This window comes from Molossus molossus, unplaced genomic scaffold (assembly GCF_014108415.1).
Source record: "Molossus molossus isolate mMolMol1 unplaced genomic scaffold, mMolMol1.p scaffold_m16_p_4, whole genome shotgun sequence".
NCBI classification, from domain to species: Eukaryota; Metazoa; Chordata; class Mammalia; order Chiroptera; family Molossidae; genus Molossus; species Molossus molossus.
In genome coordinates, this window is record NW_023425377.1 from 111632077 (window position 1) to 111656425 (window position 24349).

Below are 24349 nucleotides of genomic sequence, written 5' to 3' on the forward strand. Positions count from 1 at the left end.
AACTGAGGTACGTGCCCTCAGCGGGAACCGAACCCGGGTCTCTTTGGTCCTTGGGCCGACACTCCAACCCCTGAGCCAAACCAGCCAGGGCTGAAATTCGGTTTTAAGACAATTTTTCTAATGTCTCCTTCTTACCAGATTGTTGTTTCCAAGTTCTTTCTATATAGAAATTCTGGAGCTGAGTCCAGTTCTCAGAGGGCCACCTGGATGAGAATGAAAGCAACAGAGGTGAGAAATGGATCAAGGATAACTATGGAGAGCTTGTTAGCATCATCAAAATACAAAGTGTTCATTACCTTGCTGTGCAGAAAGATAGAGATCAAAAAGATAGAAAGAACTTACTGCTTCAATGTAAGCCTTTGTGTTTATCATTTGGTGGGGTGAGGAGTACATCTATATATGTTCTACATCTGATTTTTACAACAAATGTGCAAATGAAGTATTATTCTTCCTATTTTACAAATTGTGAAATAGATACAGTGCAGGTAATTTTCCCAAGGTCATGTGTCTACTAGGTGATCTTGGGATTCTAACCACGATCTGCCTTATTTCAAAACTCGTGTAATTTCTACTATGCCACACTGCCCTTGTAGGATATTGTAAAGTAGGGACAATGATGGAAGTGTTGAAAATGGTAGGTTTGTTCTCAAGCATATATTGCACAGAATGTGAAGGAAACCAATGTTTGTGCTAAGAAATGAGTGTTGGTGAATGATACAAAGGAAAGAGTTAGATGCCTGTGGTGAATAGAGTCCATTTAACTAAATGGAGTAGTGTGTCGCCATAGTCATCTGTTAAAGAATATATTAGCAGCACAGTCATCTTTGGCTTGAAAATAGGACTGAGAGGCTATTCTTGAGAACACGCCACTGAATTTACCTCCAGAGATGGAGCATACACTTGAAAGAGACTCGATGAGTCAAATGAAAGATAAACCATTGCTACCTGCAAAGTTTCTTTTCTCAACATGATGAAAATGTTGATTATTGCTAGAGATTTTTTCTGAAGAAGGTAATAGCTGTAGATCAAAATTGAAAGGTTCAAAAATGACTCATGCAATGTTTCACCAAGTTTCATCAGCAGCTGTAATCGGTCTTGCAGGGAATTGTTAGTTTCATCAAATTCTATAGAGGCAACAGGAATGGATTCATGTATATATTTTTAATCACCTTATGCTGTTTTTTTTTTTTTAATTGCCACCTATGGGAACTTCTGGTATTAGGCTAAAATTAGATATATTATTAGTCATAGTCATGCTTAAACTTTATTTTGAGTTAAATACTTTTCCCCCCTTTATGTGCTAAAAGCCTGGTGGGCACAATATGTAAACCTGTGCACATCTTTAGATCTGTGCATTTTTTTACATTCTAGAAAGAGTTAATGGAGGTATAAATTTGAGTCTCAAATATTTTAGAAGGAATTCAATGCATTGTTTACTAACAATTATTTTTTTGAAATATAATTTTTGTATTTTGGATGGAGGAAGAATTTAAAAAATACTTAAAAAAAAATGTTTCTCATCTTTAGCCATTTAAAAAGAAATCTCTGAATGAATTCCTTCCCAACTCTCCAAATGCATGCACATGTAATGACATACATTTGTAACCAGGATATGTTGTTTGGTGATACGGAACGGTGCCTTTTAACATTTTTTTTCTTTGGTATAATAGCGGTAACAGTTGTAAATTTCCTTCTGTCTGTATGAATAATGCTGCCTCATTAATTTTGTGGTTTCATCTGTGAAGGAACTAATTGTGATCTTCACATCTCTATCTTTTATAACTTTTTAATAACATAGCTCAAGATGAAATTACTTCCAAAGAAAGCAGTAATGAAGACATTAGTTATTCCGTAAGGTTTGATATGCAGCAGGATCTTTTCAAAGCGGAGCTGATTCAACATAAAAAATAAGGTACTCAGAATATTTCTTTCCTCTGGCTCTTTTGAGTTGATAATCAAGAGAGTAACATTGCTTTGTTTAAAGAGTGAACAATATTAATTTTCTGTGTGTTTGGCTAAAAATGGGGTTAAATAAATAATAGAAAAAGTGCTGTTTCATACGGTTATTATTACTATTTTTATTATTTATTTATTTATTTTTAAATCTTTATTGTTGAATGTAGAATGTATTACAGATGTTCCACATTTTTCCCCACTGACCCCCTACTCCCCACTCCCGCCCCCCTCCCGCCTTTTCCCACACTATTGTCTGTGTCCATGGGTTATACATATAAGTTCTTTGGTTTCTTTCTTCCCACCCCCCCAACCCCTTTCCCTTTGAGGTTTGTCAGTCTAGCAATGAATTTCTACTTCTTAATCTCTTCACCTTTTTCACCCATTTCTCCAACCCCCCTCCCAACTGGCAACCAACAAAATGTTCTCTGTATCTATGAGAATGTTTCTGTTCTGCCTGTTCATTTTGTTTGTAGATTCCATTGTCGATAGATATGTATTCATTGCCATTTTGTTTGTTCATATATTTTATCTTTTTCTTTAAAAAGACCCTTCATCATTTTATACAATAACGGTTTGGTGGTGATGAACTCCTTTAACTTTTTCTTGTCTGGGAAAGTCTTTATATAGCCATCGATTCTAAATGACAGCTTTGCAGGATAGAGTAATCTTGGTTGTAGGTTCTTGCTTTTCATCACTCTGAATATTTCTTGCCACTCCCTTCTGGCCTGCAAAGTTTCTTTTGAGAAATCAGCTGACAGCCTAATGGGAACTCCCTTGTAGGTAAGTAGCTGCCTTTCTCTTGCTGCTTTTAAGATTCTCTCTTTGTCTTGAACCTTTTGCATTTTGATGATAATGTGTCTTGGTGTGGGCCTCTTGGGGTTCATCTTGTTTGGGACTCTCTGTGCTTCCTGGACTTGTATGTCTGTTTCCTTCACCAAGTTAGGGAAGTTTTCTGCCATTATTGTTTCAAACAGGTTTTTGATTTCTTGTTCTCACTGTTCTCCTTCTGGCACCCCCAAGATGCGAATGTTGGCACGCTTGAAGTTGTCCCAGAGGCTCCTTACACTATCCTCATTTTGTTGGATTCTTTTTGCTGTTCTGATTGGGCATTTTTTGCTTCCTTATATTCCAAATTGATGGTTTGCTCCTTCATTTACTTACTCTGTTATTGACGCTGTGTAAATTATTCTTTATTTCAGTTAATGCCTCTTTCAATTCTAACTGTGCATCCATGATTTCTGACTGGTCTTTTTTTATGCTCTTGAGGCCCTCACTAAGTTCACTGAGGTCCTCACTAAGTTCATTGAGCATCCTTGTAAGCAGTATTTTGAACTCAGCATCTGTTAGGTTGCTTATCTCCATTTTGCTTAGTTCTTTTCTTGGGGTTCTGTTCTGTTCTTTCATTTGGGACCTGTTTCTTTGTCTCCTCATTTTGGCTGCCTCTCTGTGTTTGTTTCTGTGTATTACTTAACGAGAAGTATGGGGCTAGCTGAGACCAGATGCTGCTCGTTTGAATGAATTTAGGAAAAACCTGAAGCAAGATCCAAGACAGGCCAATCCTATGGTTAAGCAAGTGGCAACAGCTTGGGTGGGCCTGAAAGTTGGGTGGGGCGGGGCCTCAGGGAGTCACCAGGGCGGGGCTACCAGTGTGAGCCAGGTTGCTGGAGTCCCAGATATGGCTTCTGTCTGCTGCCCCAGGGAAGGGCTCACCAAAGGAACAAAGGCCTCTGACAGCACGTTTGTCCCAGAGAAAGCCACCTCTCCAGCCCTCACTCCAGTGCCAAACAGCTCAGTTCTTCCCTGTGTGTCTCTGGTGCCCCTCGAGCTGCCTCCCCTCCAAGCTTAGAGGGAGCGAGTCCGATAAGTCTGTGCGCGGGCCCTTTAAGGAGCTGCCTGGGGCTCCAGCCGTGTCAGCCTCCCTGAGCCTCAGTTCCCGCTGGTTTTCCAGCCAGAAGTTATGGGGATTCTCTTCCTGGCACTGGAACCCTGAGCGGGGCATCTGGTGTGGGATGGGGACCCCTCAGTCCTCAGGGAGGACCTTCCCAGCCGAGGTGTCCCCCTGATTTTTATCCGCCACACGTGGGTGTGGGACCTGCCCGTCCCCTCCGCCCTCCTACCAGTCTCGGTGGGGCTGCTGCTTTAATTCCGTAGTTGTAGGACTTCATTCAGCTTGATTTCAGGAGGTTCTGAATGATGGTTGTTCTGTAGTTTAGTTGTAACTTTGATGTGGTTGTGGGAGGACGCGATACTGCGTTTACCTACCCGCCATCTTGACCGGAAGTCATTATTACTATTTTTAGAACATGGTATAAAGGTTGATTAAGTTTTCACTGATTATTTGCACATTTTCAGGGTAATTCTTTTGCCTTGCTAAACTAAGCAATGCCTTTCTTGGGGAGACTTTTTCCAGTCTGAGTGATACAGATAGGTGCAGGTTGATTCTGTTTCAATCAAGACACATTGGCCTGGCCAAATGGCTCCATTGGTTGGAGTGTCATCTCTATACAGAAAGGTTGTGGGGCCCGTAAGGGGTATGGTGTACGGGGTGGGGTAGAGGGGATTGACCAATGTTTCTCTCTCCTCCTCCTCTTTCCTCTTTGTAAAGAGGATAAAAACAAAAAGACATGACAAAATGTTACTGGCAGCTGACATTATCAGGTAGGCTAGCATCTAATAGATCAGTATTTATGGACACAAATATTAGCCTGTTCCAACTGATCAGGTTAAGAGGAATTTCCTCTTAACTCCTGCTGTAGGGTTTCTTCCACTTTAGAATAGGGATACAGGATTTATTGGTGTAATTTTGTTTTTTACAAGTTTTTCACAGTACATCAAATGATAACTGTTTTACTGACATGATTTAACATTGCCTAGCCTTGTTATGGTTGAATTCGTAGGTTAAAACAATAAATTTCAACTAAATCTTCTTTTCCTACTGTATCCCTTTCAGTCCCTTAAGTTCTTTAGTTTGTTGACAATTCAGAGTTTTAAAAATGCTCGTAAAAATTCAGTACTACCCACCCTGGCTGGTTTGGCTCAGCAGTTAGAGCATCGGCCTGCGGTCCAGAGAGACCCGGTTCAGTTCCCTCTAAGGGCACGGACCTTGGTTGCAGTTAGTCCCTGGCCCTGGTTGGGTCATGTGGGTGGCGGCCACTCGATGTGTCCCTTTCATGTTGATGTTTCTCTCTCTCTCCCCCGTTCTGTCTGAACAAAAATTGGAAAAATATCCCCGGGTGAGGATAAAAAAAAATTCAGTACTACCCAGCTCTTCTTAGTGGACTTCCTTTGGTTTTGAGAATAGTTGTAAGCATTCATTTCCATTATGTTTTGGCCAATTAATAAAGAATCAGGACAATTAACAAAGAGTCTTGCAATAAAATGACCTTAACCACTTGCTTTGGGTAGGCCAAACTTAAGAGATATGAATAGTATTTGCTGTGGAGGAAGTTTGCCAACATTTTGCAAATGTGATCTGTGCGTGAAAGTTGATTACAAATCTCTATCTTTGCCATTTACCTGATACTAATTCTCAGGTAGATCCAATTTGGGGAGACTTCCCCCCTCCATGTGTGAATAACTAAGAGATGGTAAACAGTTCACTTCATAGTTCACTACATTTCTATCTTATGCTAATGTGTTTTAGATCAGACTTCTGGGCAGTGGTGTGAAGAATGGGCCGAGGAGGGACAAGATGATACAAGACCTGTTAGAACGTTACTGCTGATCAGTTAGGATGTTAGCCAGGACAGAGAGTTGAACTAATACAATGTCAATAGGGATGATGTTAATGAAATAATCTGTTCATTGAATACTTTCTATGTGCTAGGCACAGAGATGTGCTCTGTACATAGACCATAAAATTTAATACTCAGCACATCCCTATGAAGTAGGTTCCACCCTCAGTTTACAAAGGACAAAAACGAGGTCTAGAGAGGCGAAGCAACTTACATTTAATGTTGCTCAGTCAGCAACAGCATAGCTGCGATTTGACTCCCGAGCCTGGGCATACAACCAGCATAGAGCAGACTGAAATATTTAAGAGGTAGAATTAAAAACTGATTAGAAGCAGGGAAGATAATGATGGGGAACTCAGATGTGACTCTTAGGATTCTGGATTGGGCACCCTGGTGAGTGATAATGATTGTCTCTGGGTCAGAGAATACAGAACGAGGAACATGTTTGGGAGATTAGGGAGTAATGTGTTTAGTTTTGGACACCTTGCATTTCAGATGCCTTTGAGACACAGAGGGAGAAATCGAACTGGCTGTGTGGATCTGGGCCAGAGTGCTCGGCATGGTGCCTGGCATGGGATAATTGTCGGTGAATTCTTGTTGGATGCAATGACAGACAGATGGAGGTGGAAACAGAGACAGAGATAGAGAGGGAGATAGAAAGATATATAGAGAGAGACAAAAAGAATTGGTAATTAAAAGAGTACAGTCGGTACTTGGGACGATGGGAGTGAATGAAATTTCCCGAAGATAATGTGCCAAATGGGAAGAGAATCCAGAATAACTCTGGGGCCCATCAGTACTTAAGAGTCAGATAATGAAAGAGAAGCTTGAAAAGATGACAGAGAAGGATGCACACATCAAAAGAATGATACCACAGAAGCCAAAGAGATTGAGGATTTCAAGAAGGATATTATTAACACTATTAAATGCCGTAAAAAGAGGCCCAGTTAAATAATGATGATAAATAACAGTTACATGGCAGTCACCATAGGTCAGGCAATGCTTTAAGTATTTCACATGTATTAGCTCCTCAAGTCAAGTCTGTGATCTAGGTATTTCAATTAATCATGCTTTATGGATAAAGAAACAGAGATGAAATAACTTACCTAAGGTAGGTTGCAGAGCCAAGATTGTGAACCCTGAGAGTGATGCAAAGTTGATGTTCTTAAACCACTATGTTATTCTTGCTCACAAAAGCAAGGGCTAAAATGTGTCTTCTAGAGAGGGCAGTTAAGAGGACATTTATGTCTTGGAAAGTTCAGTTTCAGTGGGAGAGTGTGTGTCAGCTGAAGCAGAATGCTGTTGGAGGTTAGGAAGTCAAGGGTTCAGTGGGCAAAAAGTAAAACAGTGAAAAAAATAAAATAAAATGTTAAATACATAAATAAATAAATAATTTCAAAAGAAAATAAAAAAAAAAGAAATATATCCTATGTGTTATATGTGATGTGTGTGGGTATATATATATATAACATAGAAAAATATGTAGTAATTAAAATATATTTCTAACAACAACGACAACAAAAAGAATTCAGTGGGCTTCTCTTCTTGGGAGCTTGGCTATAGGAAGAAGGAGTTGGCCAAGAAGATACTAGGACAAAAGGAATTATTTTTAGGGTGGGAGAGATTTAGTCATGTTTATGTGGTGAGATGAAGTGTCCTAGGAGAGAGATTTTGGAAGATACTGGAGAGATGGCAAATGGAGAGATTGGTATGTATAACCTCTAGGCACTTTGGGAGATATTCAGCTTGGACAGAAGAAGGGAAATACTGGTTTACAAAAGAGGAAAGGGTAATGTCTGGGTAGGGATGTATATGGTTTTCTTTGAGTGGGTGAGAATGTCATTATGTTGATGGAAGTTCATGCTTATTCCCCCAGCTTTCTCTACAAAGATTACATGTTACTTATTTTTTTAAAAAATATGGTTTTATAGATTTTTTTTAGAAAGAGAGGAAGGGAGAGACCTACAGAAACATCAAGGTGAGGGAGAAACATCCATAGGCTGCCTCCTGCACGCCCCCTACTGGAGATTGGGCCCACCACCCTGGCCTGTGCCCTGACAGGGAATTGAACAGTCCAAGGGACGACACTTAATCCACTGAGCCACACCAGCCGGCACTTACTTATTTTTCAAGCAGCCACACTTCGATACTATTCCCATCCCATTCTAAACTCACATTGTTCCCTGTCCTCTATGTGAGCAAAGCTACAACCAGTTCTTACTCTTCCAAAGTTAGACCTTCTGTAAAGACTCCGAGTGATAGGAGGCAGTTAGAGCTGAGTCATTTGATGGCAATAATGTCTCGAGCTGGTTGGGTTCTTGCTCTTTCAGAGATGTCTCCTGTTCAGATCTTCTTTCAGTTACATGAGCTCCAATAAATCCTTTTTCTTTCTAATAATGCTGTTCTTGGTGAAGTCACTTGCAATATATACCCTACCTGGTAAAATCTCTTGAGGGAGCTTGAGTGAGGCATACAATAAAGAGTTTTGGGATTCTGGATTGGCTGTGATGGAACAATCAAAACAGGGTTCAACGAGAGACAGATGAAAGGTTTGCCCAGAAGCACCGAGGCCCCGCTGAAACAGAAACCATCCTCTTCATTTGTAATTGCTTTTTTTGTTTGCTTCCATCACCCCAACCTACAGTAGAAAATGCAATATAGGGAGTAAAGAGACAACTCATCAAAAAGTTATACTAATTTTTCCAATCACTGCTTTATAGTTAGGTGACTTAAAAGGAAGAGTTTTGAGGCAAGTTTCATTGGAGTTATCAAAAAATAAGCACTTAAAAAGAATTTTTAAAAAATCCTCATCACTTGAGAATATTTTTCATTGATTTTTAGATAGAGTGGAAGGGAGGGAGAGAAAGAGAGAGAAAGGGAAGGAGAGAGAGAGAGAAAGAGAGAGAGAGAGAGAGAGAAACATGATTGGTTACTTCCCAAACGACCCCAACCAGGACTGGGGATTGAACCCGAAATTGAGATACGCGCCCTTGACTGGGAATTGAACCCACAACTCTTTGGTCTGTGGGCTAACACTCTAACCACTGAGCCAAACCAGCCAGGGAGCACTTTTTAAGAATTTTTAAGTTAAGGATTATCAAAGGGAGTTATTTAAATGCTGAATGAAGTCTTTACCTTCCACCAAATTCTTCATCGTAGATTGTTCACAGTACAGTATTAACTACATTTTCCCAATTAAATTCAGGAGTGCTCATGTACTATAAGCATTCTCCATAATTTCACACTTGGATGACTGCTTTAACAAAAATAGAATCTGAATCTAGGACATACGGCATTCACTCAGATTACCAGGATGAAATTATCTTTTGTTGTCTGCCATTCCTCATGAATACGTTTTCATGATTTTGTAGAGTTTTACAGCTCTTATATTCTTTTGCTGCTGGTCACTTTTCACATATTGTGAATTTGTACTAAATTTTATTATTGACAATAAATAATAGAATAGTAAAAAAGGAAAATAAGCTAGTGGAATGAATAGCAAAATAGAAATATGCTACTATGAAATGGTTTGGTGAACAAGTTTTCCAATTTCATTTTGAACATGATTAAATTTCAAGAAAAGAGATTTATATTAAACACTTGCAAAAATTCTCTGACTGCTAGAATTGTGTTCATGACAAATTGGAGGTCTTCTTGACGCTCTGTGGGAGTAACACACACAATTTCTTTGTCCTGGCAGGATGCTCTTGAGTGATTCTTTAACTTGGTTTTCTCATTTGTAAAATGGGATGAAAAGGCTCAGCTTGATCACTGTAGCACTGAAAGCAGCCATTACGATAAGTAAATGACTGTTTCCAATGCAACCTTACAAAAACGGAAGGCTACATGGATTTGACCCGAAGGCTCCAGTTTTCTGATCCCTGCCCTGGCGGCACCTGTTTGGCAGGGAAGCTTCTCTCTCTCTTTCTGGCTTTTTAGTTGAAGGACATACTTTGATTAATTTGGGATAATCTGATAATTCTGTTTAATCGGATGGTTCTTGCTTAGTGGATTGGAGAATAGGGAAATAGGATTTAGCCTGAATTAAGGTACCCCAGACTCTTAATTTCTTTCCTTTTCTTGTATTCCTGACTATGTGAGAATTTGAAAGAGACGTGGCCATTTTCCTCTGAGTCAGGGAGAGTTGGCCACTGTCTTTCAAGGCCTTGTCTTCGTCCTGTGAGCCGCGTGCTGAGTGGCCTCGTCTTCGCCCCGTGTGCTGCGCTGAGTGGGGTCTGGGACGAGAGCGATGGCCCTGGCGGTCGGCTTCAGATCTGCTCTTTGGTTCTGCTTCTCTGCATGGCTGAGTGGTAAGGACCAGGCTCAGGGTGTTAGTAGATGCCTACTCAGGTCTCAAGTCCACTTCACTCTCAAATCTCACTGTTAATAGGAAGACCTGAATTTTAAAGTGACTGGGCATTTGTCAAACTTGAATAAAATAGATTCTATAGTTATACTTTTTTTGTAAGAGTACTTTATAGGTTAGAACTCAGGAGGTGAGTTTAAGTTCTCTGAACTTCCAGTGTTAAGAATCAGGTATTCAAACTATTTCAAAAGCAAAAAATAAAAAGAAAAGAAAAAAGAATTAGACTTTTCACTACTTCTCTCCAGAATAATATGTCTCTCAAACATTTCTCACTCCAACGAACCTGAGAAATATGACACCCTAAAGTGATTCTGCTTTGGAGTGAGGTGGACTTGTGGGGCATGGGACACTGAGAAGAACTCCTTGAGACGAGGGTGGCAGATGTTATAGATTGGCTACACCACATTCTTTTATAATCCCCTTTGGTATTTCCCCTTCTATTAGAGTGGTTGAAACTCTTAAAGGTTTGTGTTCTTTAGACTCCCTTGAAGCTAGGGTGAGCCATGTGGTAAGTGAAATAGAAGTGTGTCTTTTCCCCTTTCTTTCTGGTTGAGATGGTTCCTAGCAGCTGCCTGCAGGTACAGCAGCTGTCTTGCACGCGTGGACAGGAAACCTCCCCGTGGAGGGTGCTGGCACCGCAGGTGGGAGGAGGCTGCTAATAACACCACTGAGCCTTTGGACCGCCTGCGCCAGGCTTCCTGGGCCTGAGATAAATAAATTCCTGTGACTAAACAACTGCTAGTCAAGATTTTAGTCACTCAGAGATGAACACAATCCTAACTGACACCAAAAGAAGCTCAGCTTGTTAGGTGGGAATTGTTATAAAATAATACTAGGAGAACATGTCCTAAATAATGAGTGGGGAAAAAAGCTTTTGTTTATAATTTAATACTTTGAATGAATAAGTTGTAAGTTATTTATAATGCTAACCTCCCCTCCCCCCCGTTTTTTTTTAACTACAAGAGTCTGAGTGGGGCTCTTATTTAGAACTTTATAGTTATAGTAGTTTTCAAACTAGTTAGATAAAATTTAACATCTTTTCATCCCCAATGCCCTTCAGATACCTAGTATTATTAGGTATGTTCAATAAGTGGATGTCGAATGAATAATTAAAAATGCCATTGAAGGAATAAATGAATGTGAGAGGTATTTCCTGGAGGAAGTATCATAGGTGACCTCTCTAAGAATATTTAAAAACACAAATCAGGGCCCTGGCCAGTTTGGCTCAGCAGTTAGAGCGTTGGCCCACGGTCCGGAGACACCCAGGTTCGGTTCCCGCTAAGGGCACGTACTTCGGTTGCAGTTTGTCCCCGGCCCTGGTTGGTCGTGCGGGTGGCAGCCACTCGATGTGTCCCTTCACGTCGATGTTTCTCTCTCTCTCTCCCTTCCTCTCTCTCCCTCCCACTCTATCTGTACAAGAAAAAAAAAAAGGAAAAATATCCTCGGGTGAAGATAAAAAAAAAAACAAACACAAATCAGGAAAGGTATAAAAGTTCTTATACTCTTTTTCATTTACGTCAATAACTCTAAAAGATATATGTAGAACCTAACAACAAAAAATTTTGATGTTCCAAGAAGATATGATCACACCTAATATGAGACTGTACGTACAGTTTATTTAATCTAGGAGTGTGTGAACAAAATAAACAAATGGAAACATGACCTTTTGATTATATTATGAAAGTTGAAATTAATTTGGAAAATGTTCATACTTGTGCCAAATTATTTTCTGGAACTGAAAGGGAAATACAATATTACAGAATATTAAGAAGTACAGTGACATTTTAGAATATAGAATGATGAGTGATGAGTGTTTTGGACTCTGTTTTATAAGTTTAGGAAGAGTCTGAGTTGTATCCTTTATTATAAAGCTATAGTGGTAAATACAGTGCTTTCCTAAGTTCTGTGAATTATACTAGTGAATTATTGAATCTCAGGGGGTCATGAGAACCCTTGGACTTGCAGCCATTTGGTCAGAAGTGTGGTGTCCTGGGGAACCCCTGAACTTGCAGTTGGCATCTGATGTGAGGGCAATCTTGTAGGAGACTGAGCCCTTAACTTGTGGGATCTGTGTTAACTTCAGGTGGTTAGTGCCAGAACTGGATTGAAGTACACCCAGTTTGGCTTGAAATGGAATATTGTCCATGATTTGAGACAGCTCTCTTGCTGGATGGACACCTTTAAGATTCATAGTAGCCCTGGCCAGTTTGGGTCAGTGGTTAGAGCATTGGCCTGCAGTTCAGAGAGACCCAGGTTCGGTTCCTGCTAAGGGCATGTACCTCGGTTGCAGTTTGTCCCCAGCCCTGGTTGGGTTGTGCGGTGGTAGCCACTCGATGTGTCCCTTTCACGTTGATGTTTCTCTCTCTCTCTCTCTCTCCCTCTCCCTCCCACTCTATCTGAACAAAAAATGGAAAAATCTCCTCAGGTGAGGATAAAAAATTAAAAAAAAGATTCATAGTAGCCATTTGTGTAATTGAGAGTATCTTGTAGGTACCATCTTAAATCTTTCTGAGGTCTTAGCAAAGAGTCTTATGGCCACACCCTTCAGTTGATTTTTACTCTGAGGTCATTTCTTTTTTTTTTTTTTAGGGCTTTTATTTATTTATTTTGTATATATATATATATTTTAATTTTTTAATTTATTTTTTTGTTACAGATATTTTACCTTTTTTACCCCATTGGCACCCCCCACCCCACCCCCGCCCCTCCCCGTCCCCGGCTTAGTTGTCCAAGTCCATTAATCATGCATACATGCATATAAGTTCTGTGGTTTATCTCTTCCCACCCACCCCTACCCCCTCTTCCGAGGGATGTCAGTCTGTGCCCTACTTCCATGTCTCTGGGTCTACTGTATTCCTCAGACTGTTATGTTCATTATATTCCGTATATAAGTGAGATCATGTGGTATTTGTCTTTTTCTGATTGGCTTCTTTCACTTAGGATAATACTTTCCAGGTCCCTCCATGTCGTCTCAAAGGATAAGAGATCTTTCTTACTTACCGCTGCATAGTACTCCATTGTGTATATGTACCACTGCTTTTTTATCCATTCGTCTATTGGTGGACACTTGGGCTGTTTCCAGATCTTAGCTATTGTAAATAGTGCTGCTATGAACATGGGGGTACATATATTCTTCCTGATTGGTGTTTCAGGCTTCTTAGGGTATATTCCTAGAAGTGGGATCACTGGGTCAAATGGCAGTTCCATTTTTAATTTTTTGAGGAAACACAATATTGTTTTCCACAGCGGCTGCACCAGTCTGCATTCCCACCAGCAGTGTATTAGAGTCCCCTTTTCTCCACACTCTCGCCAACACTTGTTGTTTGAAGATTTGTTGATGGCGGCCATTCTGACAAGTGTGAGGTGATACCTCATTGTTGTTTTAATTTGCATTTCTCTGATGATTAGTGATGTTGAGCATTTCTTCATATGTCTCTTGGCCATTTGTATGTCCTGTTTGGAGAGGTGTCTATTCAGGTCCTCTGCCCATTTTTTAATTGGGTTCTTTGTCTTCCTTTTGTTGAGTTGTATGAGCACTCTCTATATATTGGAAATTAACCCCTTATCTGATACATCATTGGCAATGATGTTCTCCCATACAGTGGGTTGCCTTTCCATTTTGATGATTGTTTCTTTTGCTGTGCAGAAGCTTTTTAGTTTGATGTAGTCCCATGTGTTCATTTTTTCCGTTGTTTCTGTTGCCTTAGGTGATGTATCAGTGAAAACTCTGCTCCGTATGATGTCCGAAATTTGTTGCCTACATTTTCTTCTAGAATTTGTATGGATTCACGGGTCACATTTAAGTCTTTTATCCATTTTGAGTTTATTTTTGTGTATGGTGTAAATTGATGGTCTAGTTTCATTTTCTTGCATGTAGCTGTCCAATTTTCCCAACACCATTTATTAAAGAGGCTGTCTTTACTCCACTGTATGCTCTTGCCACCTTTGTCAAATATTAATTGAGCGTATTGCTTTGGGTCCATTTCTGGGTTTTCAGTTCTGTTCCACTGGTCTATATGCCTGTTCTTGTGCCAGTACCAGGCTGTTTTGGTTACAGTCGCTTTGTAGTATAACCTGATATCTGGTATTGTGATCCCACCTACTTTGTTCTTCCTTTTCAACATTGCTGTGGCTATTCGGGGTCTTTTTTGGTTCCATATGAACTTTTGAAGTATTTGTTCTAGTTCTATGAAATATGTCGTTGGTATTTTGATGGGGATTGCATTGAATCTATAGATTGCTTTGGGTAGTATGGACATTTTAATTATGTTAATTCTTCCAATCCATGAACAGGGTATGTGCTTCCACTTTTTTATATCTTCCTCTATTTCTTTTTTCAATGACCTGTAGTTTTCTGCAAATAGGTCCTTTACTTCTTTGGTTAAGTTTATTCCTAGGTATCGTAATTTTTTTGGTGCGATGGTAAATGGGATTGTTTTTTCAGTTTCTCTTTCTGTGAGTTCGTCATTGGTGTACAAGAATGCCGTCGAGCCCTGGCCGGTTTGGCTCAGCGGTTGGAGCGTCGGCCTGCGGTACAGAGAGACCCGGGTTCGGTTCCCGCTAAGGGCACGTACCTTGGTTGCAGTTTGTCCCTGGCCCTGGTTGGTCGTGCGGGTGGCAGCCACTTGATGTGTCCCTTCCCATCGATGTTTCTCTCTCTCTCTCTTCCTCTCTCTCCCTCCCACTCTATCTGAACAAAAAATGTCCTCGGGTGAGGATTTAAAAAATAAAAAAAATAAAAAAAAAAGAATGCCGTCGATTTCTTGATGTTAATTTTGTATCCTGCTACTTTGCCAAATTCGTTTATTAAGTCTAGTAGATTTTTGATGGAGTCTTTAGGGTTTTCTATGTATAATATCATGTCATCTGCAAATAATGACAGTTTCACTTCCTCCTTTCCAATTTGGATCCCTTTTATTTTTTCTTCATGTCTGATTGCTGTTGCTAAGACTTCCAGTAAAATGTTAAATAAGAGTGGTGAAAGTGGACATCCCTGTGTTGTTCCTGTTCTTAATGGAAATGTTTTTAGTTTCTGTCCATTGAGTATGATGTTGGCTGTAGGTCTTTCATATATGGCCTTTATTATGTCGAGATATGATCCCTCTATTCCTACATTGCTGAGCGTTTTTATCAGAAATGGATGCTGGATTTTGTCTAATGCTTTTTCAGCATCTATTGATATGATCATGTGGTTTTTATTCTTCATTTTGTTTATGTGGTGTATCACGTTTATTGATTTGCGAATATTGTACCAGCCTTGCATCCCTGGAATGAATCCCACTTGGTCATGGTGAATAATTTTTTTGATGTATTTCTGGATCCGATTTGCTAATATTTTGTTCAGGATTTTGGCGTCTATGTTCATCAGGGATATTGGCCTGTAGTTTTCTTTCTTCGTAGTGTCTTTTTCTGGTTTTGGAATTAGAATTATGCTGGCCTCATAGAACGTGTTTGGAAGTCTTCCTTCTTCTTGAATTTCTTGAAATAGTTTGAGGAGAATGGGTGTTAGTTCTTTTTTGAATGTTCGGTAAAACTCCCCCGTGAAGCCATCTGGGCCTGGGCTTTTGTTTGCTGGGAGAGTCTTGATTACCTCTTCAATTTCCTTAGTTGTTATTGGTCTGTTCAAGTTTTCTGTCTCTTCCGGGTCCAGTTTTGGGAGTCTGTGTGTTTCTAGAAATTTGTCCATTTCGCTTAGGTTGTCGAATTTGTTGCCATATAATTGTTCATAGTAGTTGTTAACGATCTTTTATATTTCCGTGGTGTTGGTTGTTACTTCTCCTCTTTCATTTCGGATTTTGTGTATTTGGGTTCTCTCTCTTTGTTTCTTGGTGAGTCTAGTGAAGGGTCCATCAATCTTGTTTATCTTTTCGAAAAACCAGCTCTTTGTTTCATTGATCCTTTGAATTGTTTTTTTTTTTTGGTCTCTATGTCATTTATTTCTGCTCTGATCTTTACTATTTCCTTCCTTCTACTTGCTCTGGGGTTTTCTTTTTGTTTGCTTTCTAATTCTTTAAGTTGTGAGGTTAGACAGTCAATTAGAAAATTTTCTTGTTTTTTGAGGTAGGCCTGTAGTGCTATGAACTTCCCTTTCAGAACTGCTTTGGCTGCATCCCATAGATTTTGTGTTGTTGTGTGTTCATTTTCATTGGTTTCCAGGATGTTTTTAATTTCTTCCTTGATCTCCTCGGTGACCCATTCATTATTTAATAACATGCTATTTAGCCTCCATGTGTTGAAATGTCTTTGCATGTTCTTGTTGCAATTGATTTCTAGTTTCATGCCATTGTGATCTGAGAAGATGCTTGATATGATTTCAATCTTCTTGAACTTGTAGAGATTTAGTTTGTGTCCTATCATGTGGTCTATCTTTGAGAATGTCCCATGTGCACTTGAGAAGAATGTGTATTTTGTAGTTTTGGGGTGTAATTCTCTGGAGATATCTATTAAATCCATTTGGTCTAGTGCTTCATTTAGAGTCTCTATTTCCTTGCTAATTTTTTGCATAGAGGATCTATCCAGTGCTGTCAACGGGGTGTTGAAGTCCCCTGCTATGATTGTCGATTTCTCCTTGGAAGTCCTCCAGAAGATTTTTAATATATTTTGGTGCTCCTATATTGGGTGCATATATGTTTATCAAGGTTATATCTTCCTGTTGGATAGATCCTTTCAATATTATGTAGTGGCCTTCTTTGTCTCTAGTTATGGTCTTCGTTTTGAAATCTATTTTATCAGATATGAGAATTGCTACCCCAGCTTTTTTTTGCTTTCCATTTGCTTGGAAAATTTTTTTCCATCCCTTCACTTTCAACCGATGTGAGTCTTTTGTTGTGAGGTGGGTCTCTTGTAAACAACATATAGATGAGTCATGCTTTCTTATCCAATCAGCTACTCTGTGTCTTTTTATGGGAGCATTCAATCCATTTACATTTAAGGTGATTATTGATATGTACTTATTTATTGCCATTTTTGTTTAGTGTGGTTCCATTTTTCTTCCCATTTCTACTGCTAATTATAGCAGTCCTTTTAACATTTCTTGCAGTGCTGGTTTGGTGCTAATGTATTCCCTTAGCCCTTTTTTGTCTGGGGAGCTCTTTATTTGACCTTCTATTTTGAATGATAGCCTAGCTGGGTAGAGTAGTCTTGGATTCAGATTTTTGTTTTTCATGACTTTGATTACTTCATGCCATTCCCTTCTGGCCTGTAGTGTTTCTTGTGAGAAGTCAGCTGAGAGCCTTATGGGGTTTCCTTTGTAGGTAACCTGTTGCTTATCTCTTGCTGCCTTTAGGATTCTCTCTTTGTCTTTAATGTGGCATTTTAATTACTACGTGTCTTGGTGTGGGCCTGTTTGGGTTCTTCTTACTTGGGACTCTCTGTGCTTCTTGAACTTGAATGCCTTCTTCCTTCACCAAATTAGGGAAGTTTTCTGTCATTATTTTTTTGAATATATTCTCTATCCCTTGCTCATTTTCTTCTTCTTCGGGGACTCCTATGATGCGAATATTATTATGTTTCCAGTTGTCCCACAGTTCTCTTAAGCTGTCTTCCTGTTTTTTAATAGTTTTTTCCTTTTGTTTTTCTGATTGGTTGATTTTTTTCTACCCTGTCTTCTTTTTTTTTTTAATCCTCACCCGAGGACATTTTTCCATTTTTTGTACAGATAGAGTGGGAGGGAGAGAGAGGAAGAGAGAGAGAGGGAAACATCGATGTGAAAGGGACACATCGAGTGGCTGCTACCTGCACAACCGACCAGGGCCGGGGACAAACCGTAACCGAGGTACATGCCCTTAGTGGGAACCGAATCCGGGTCTCTCCAGACCGCAGGTGGATGCTCTAACCGCTGAGCCAAACCGGCCAGGGCTCTACCCTGTCTTCTAATTCACTGATCTGGTCCTCAGCTTCCTCTACTCTGCTTTTTAAACCTTCCAATGTGTTTTTCATTTCTGATATGTCATTTTTTATCTCTTCTTGATGGTTTTTAATTTCCATCTGGCTTATTTTCAGTGTCTCTATGTCCTTACTCATGCTGTTCAGCTTCCTCAAGATCATGGCTCTGAATTCTAGCTCTGTTAACATGCCTAATTGCTCCACATTGATCTCATCTTCAGTGGAGGTCTGTTGCTCTTTCATTTGGCTTCTGTTTCTGTGTTTCACCATTTTGACTATCACTGTGGGCTTTGGAGCCTGTCAAGTTTTCCCTGTGGGTGTTGGTGTTCTGCTGTTTGTGGCTCCCTCTCCTATGTTTAGATGAGCGAGGAAGGACCCACATTAAACACCACTGTCAAGTCTTACTTTGCTGGTTAAAGTTGCCAGCCCAGGAAAGTTACTGTTATCCTCTAGCTTTTGCCTGAGGGTAGCAGTCCAGGTTACTTGAAGAGTTTTGGGTTGTCAGTTGATTGAAAAACTCCCTCAGGTGCTCAGCACAAGGCGCTTTCACGAGGGTGGGGCAGATGCTGGTTGTTAATGAGCCTCAATTAGCACTTCAATGGCCCACAGGGTGGGGTTGGATCTCCGAGGGAGGGGCTGCTGCCTCTCCTCAGAGCCCTGGGAAGGAGCAATGTGGCCACCGTCCTGGGTGGCTGGCACTCCCCAAACACTCTGGGTGCCCTACAAATCCCGAGTGTCCCCACACAGTTCCAGTCCAGTCTGCCTTCCCTCTGCGGAGCCCAAGGTGAGTGGCTGTGGCTGTTTCAGCCTCTGTCCCGGCTGCGCTGTGGGGCCGCCTGGGAGTGTAACCCGAGGGCGCTGCTCCCAGCTGAGGCCCTGCCGAGCTGCCGACCGTGGGCTCCCAGCCCCGTCTCGCGCCTTCGCAAGCCTACCGGGATGGAGTCAGTGTCCCTCGTTGTATGGTCCTCGCAAGCTGCTTTCCTGTTGCTTTTTCCCATCAATTTGTCTGTGTTATAGTTGTAATTCCAGTTTGGTTCTGGGAGACGGTCTGTGTAGCTCCGTTCACTCCGCCGCCATTTTTTTTCTCCCCCTGAGGTAATTTCTTATTTAAAATTTTTTATTTTGCTGGAGAAACTTGGGATGAGAAATAGTTTTATATTCCAAACTAGCAAATCCAGGACTCTCTCTGTTTCCTGTTACTCTGTTTGCAGACTGGTCAATTCCTTCTTTCTAATCTCTCTTCTTGTGCCTTATCATATGTAGTTTAAGGAAGATCATTGACACTTTCAACATTTTGTCTAACTCATTAGCTAGATCCACATATTTGTTAGATACATTATCTAGTTTTTAAGTGACTTCAGGTAACATTTAAAAAATGTTACTATATGCCATGGGTTTCCATTTTCCCAGACTCCAGTAACAACCAACACCTTTCTCAAACTCTCTAACAGTTGGTTCACCATTTCTCCAACCACCCCTGTTCCTTGTCTAGCCTCTGCTTATCATATGATCCCAAATACAATGATACATGTTTATGTTTTGTTAAGTTAGCACCTCAAGTCTAGTTACACATTTTTGTATCAATTACTTATTGATGTATAATAAAGCACCCCGAACTTAGAGGTTTAAGAGAGCAACTGATTTACTTATGATTTTGCAATTTGGGTTCAGCTGCGTGGTTCTGCTGGCCTTTCTTGGGGTCACTGGTGTAGCTGCAGTGATCTGGCTGTTCTCCTGGGAGTATTCTGACTGTTAACTTGGGCTGTTGGCTGGGGGCTTTATATGTCTGCTCTTGTAGGATAACCTGGGTTTCTTAATTAGTCCCTGCACACATTCAAGAGGGTGACAACAGAATTGTAAAGTTTGAGTCCCAAAACTTAGAAGTGACTAGCTTTACTTTGCCACATTCTATTGGTCAAAGCAAGTCACTGACCAGCCCTGATTCAAGGGGGTTGGGACACGAACTGCACTTCTTGATGAAATGTAAAAGATTCTGTGGTCAAATGAAATCTTTATATTTTAAAATAGTCTTAGTTAGCTCCCTCTGATAGCTTCCCCAGGCAATGTCTCTCATACTCACCCATTCCTTCATTCTCTTCTTTTTTTTTAATCCTCACCCGAGGACATTTTTCCATTTTTTGTTCAGGTAGAGTGGGAGGGAGAGAGAGGAACAGAGAGAGAGAGAGAGAAACATCAATGTGAAAGGAACACATAGAGTGGCTGCCACCCGCACACCAACCAGGGCCGGGGACAAACTGCAACCGAGGTACGTGCCCTTAGCGGGAACCGAACCCAGGTCTCTCAGGACCGCAGGCCGACGCTCTAACCACTGAGCCAAACCGGCCAGGGCCATTCTCTTCTTTATTCAGGCATTCAGAGGAAATTTAACAAGTATCTGTGGGATACTTAATATGAATCAGGTGTTGTGATGAGCATTGGCGTTGCAAAGATCTATTCTTTAGAAACTGATAAATTTATACATTTCTTTTAAAATTGTAAAATTCTTAGAGCTCTATTATGGCTTTTGCTCTTGAGTTTTAAACGCTTTATTATTGTGAAAAGCTTATAACTTATGATTCAATTGAACTCCTCAGTTGCAAACAAAAGTTATAAAAGCTGAATGAAATGTCAAGATGAACAATGTCTTTCTGTGAACAAATTTTTCTAACTTCATTTGCAGACTAGCTTGGTTTCAGACCACATAAATTAATAAAGAATAAGCAAGGCTTTGTTTTTTTTTTTTTATTTAAAACAAGACAAAAATAGGGCTTTTTGTTTGTTTTGTCTTAAAGGATAAGTTTATTTTTGTTGTTGTTAAATGATTCAGAGAGTCCTTGGATACCCAGGCATCTGTAAGTGCTACCTAACCAGCCCTGATGGACCGTGAATGGAAGTTGCCTCTCTGGCTGGGGAATTCTGATGCAATGAGTGCAGGTAGGGTGCCAGACACCATGATACAGGAATGAATAGAGACTCTATTTTTGCCATCAAATAGCCCACATCTAGCGGGCAAGGTGGATATTTAAACAAATCAAGACAGCGTGCTGCGATTCATGATTTGTGAGAAATATTCATGCTGGGAACATAGAAGAGGAGGTAATGAATCATTTAGGGGAGGTGGTATCAGGGAAGCCTTCGCTGAGAAAATGAAGTTTGAACTAATCCTGAAGATTGAGTAGGAATTTACCATTTAAAAAAACGTAACCTCTGGAGATAACAATTCCACTCTAAGAAATGTTCTGAGTCCCTAGGAGTAAGGGCAACATCAAGAAAAGGTCACCCTAAAATATGAAATGTGCATCTAAGGAGTCTTAGTGATAAGATGCTTATGACCTAATTAGCTGTTTTTATGTTTTAAAATTCTGCCACACACAGAATGAGAAAATAAAGAGCTATATATAACATAACATGATATGTATATAAAAAGAAGAGTTACAGTACTTAAGAGAAAGGAAAGATCGGTGTGATATGGAAAGTTCTGGAAGTCTTTATGAGAAATAAAGCTTGAGATAAAGCCTTAAAGACCAGGAAGGGTTGGGTGGATGGAGAAAGAGAGAGGAGGTTGATCATAATAGTACCATGGATGCACAGGAGGAAAAGAATGTCAAGAAGAAAGGGATGATTAATAGAATCAAATACCCCAGAGCTCAAATAGGACAAAGATGAAAAGGAGACCAACTAGTAGATCATTGATGGCAGATTGCAAGAGGAGGTTTGGGTTGGGGAATGGGCTCTCAGGACAAGTGGATTTTCTTTTTTTAATTTATTTTCTTTATTGATTTTAGAGAGTGAGGAAGGGAGAGAGAGACAGAATCGTCGATGAGAGAGGACATCAATTGGCCGCCTCCTGCATGCTCCCTACTGGGGATTTGGCCCACACTTGGGCATGTGCCCTGACTGGGAATCAAACTGGTGACCTCTTGATGCATGGGTTGATGCTCAACCACTGAACCACATTGGCCAGGCAGGGATAAGTGGATTTTCATTGCATTAGGGAATGAATGGAAAATAGATACAGTGAGCAAATCTATGAAGAGATACAGCGTGTCCTCCCTTTGATGCCTTGGCTTGTTTATTAGGGAGCCAGTTGTTTTAAAGTGAATGAAATGTCAAGACAAACCATGCTAGATTGAGCAATTATTAATGGCTGAAGAATGAAAGAAAACAGCCTTCTCCCCTCCCCCCAATGGAATTTGTATAATTTGAATGAAATCTCGTGGTATTCCGGAGGCTCTAGATGTCCTCAGCAGCTGATACTTCAACAGGGAGTCTGAGCTACTTGGAGGTACTGACGTTTCTGTACTAGGGACTTTCAAAGTTTTCTGACTGTATCCTCAGTAAAAAATACATTTTATATTGTGATCAATACACATGTAGGCACAAACACACTTAACTGAAACAGATGTTTCAAAACACAGCATTATTTCCCTTACTACTGTTGTAACCCAGGAGATCGACCACACTCAGACTCCATTTTTCAGTTTTGGGGGATGTTTTATTACCTGCGCAGGGACTGCAGCCAACCTACACAGAGGAGAACTGCAGCCCCGAGCTCAGGGGGAGGGTTGCTTATATAGGGCAGGGGTCATTCAAGAGTTTAGCAGAGCAAGCAAGCTGCTTGTACAGAAGCGGAGGCAGTCAGCGATAAGCAGGAGGGAACGGAGGTGGGGGGGGGGGGGAGCTGAGGAGAAAGGGAACTGGGTGAACTGGGTCAGCTATCTGTCCTGCTATTTATTCTATTATCCAAGTTTTAAAAACTAACAAATTCGAGACAGATATCAGCGGTCAGTCAGGTGCAATACACACATGTTGAACAGTTACAGTTTTATGGGGTAAAGGGAGCTTCAGTTTCTCCCTATCAGTTTCTTTACAGAGCATGCAGGACACTCTGGCCTTGGGGCCGTTTCTGTCCTCCCTTTTCCTGAAGGATGTTGCTTTTCAAATTCCCAGTGAAGGTCAAACTCTAGTTAATTTTTATGGGGCTAAAGCCCTCTATAACATTCCCCATTGTTCATCTTGCTGTCTCTGAGGTTGTTAATTAGGGCAGCTTAAAGACAAGTTGGAGTCTAAGGACAGTGAGCTACAACACTACAAGGGAAACACTGATGCTTCCTCTTCTCTTCAATTTATTTATTTTATTTATTTTTTTATCCTCACCCGAGGACATTTTTTCATTTTTTGTTCAGGTAGAGTGGGAGGGAGAGAGAGGAACAGAGAGAGAGAGAAACATCGATGTGAAAGGAACACATCGAGTGGCTGCCACCCGCACAACCGACCAGGGCCGGGGACAAACTGCAACCGAGGTACGCGCCCTTAGTGGGAACCGAACCCGGGTCTCTCAGGACCGCAGGCCGACGCTCTAACCGCTGAGCCAAACCGGCCAGGGCTCTTCAATTTAATTTTTAATAATTGATAATCGTGGCTTCTGTTATGCAGTGCCCTTCGCTTTGGACTGTCAATTTGAGTTTTAGCTCTCTAAGATTGTTTTTTTTGACTGTGGAAAGGATTATATATTTTAAAAATATTTATATTTAACATATTTTGAATATTTCTAAAATCTTTCTTGTTTATTTAATTTGCAGGTTACCAATTAATCTCATTTATATATTTAATTATATTTTCTGAAACATTTTAAATTGCCTTTAATAAATTTAATATATTTGATTTTCCTTTTAAGTACTTCAAATGCCAGACTAGGCAAGTTATGACTTTTTCTTTTTAAATTTTTTTTTTAATCCTCTCTCGAGGACATTTTTCCATTTATCTTCAAATAGAGTGGGAGAGAGAGAGAATGAGAGAAAGGGAGAGAGAGAAAAACATTAACATGAGAGGGACACATTGACTGGTTGCCTCCCGCATGACCCCGACCAGGGCTGGAACGAACCGCAACATAGGTACTTGCCCTTGACCAGAAATGAACCCGCAACTCATTGGTCTGTGGGCTGATGCTCTAACCGCTGAGCCAAACTGGCCAGGGCTCTTTTTAAATTTTTAAAAAAACCCTCACCCAAGGATATTTTTCCATTAATTTTCAGACAGAAAGGGAGGGAGGGAGAGAGAGAGACAGAGACAGAGACATTGATGTGAGAGGGACACAATGACTGGTTGCCTCCTGTAGGACCTGACCAGGGCAGGGGACCAAACTGCAACCGAAGTACTTGACCTTGACCGGAATTGAACCCAAGACTCCGTGGGCCAATGCTCTAACTGCTGAACCAAACCAGCCAGGGCTCTTTTTCTTTTTCTTTTTAAATCAAGGATATATTTTTAAAAAATTGATTTTAGAGAGAGAGAGCAAGAAAGCGAGAGAAACATTGATGTGAGAGAGAAACATGGATCAGCTGCCTCCTGGGTACACCCCGACTGGAGAGCAAACCCACAGCTCAGGTGTGTGCCCTGAACAGGAACT

General features: G+C 40.6%; 1 long non-coding RNA gene across 4 annotated transcripts in view; it reads left to right on the top strand.

Annotated features, from left to right (window-relative positions):
* LOC118615523 overlaps positions 1 to 24349 on the top strand; it is a 53846-nt gene that overhangs the window by 22571 nt on the left and 6926 nt on the right. For 3 of the 4 annotated variants that reach the window (XR_004956443.1, XR_004956440.1, XR_004956442.1), the window contains exons 3-4: positions 154 to 228; positions 1799 to 1912. This is a non-coding gene — a long non-coding RNA (uncharacterized LOC118615523). Of the gene's footprint in view, positions 1 to 138; positions 229 to 1798; positions 1913 to 24349 lie in introns of all 4 variants that reach the window. The other variant, XR_004956441.1, reaches the window with a different exon arrangement.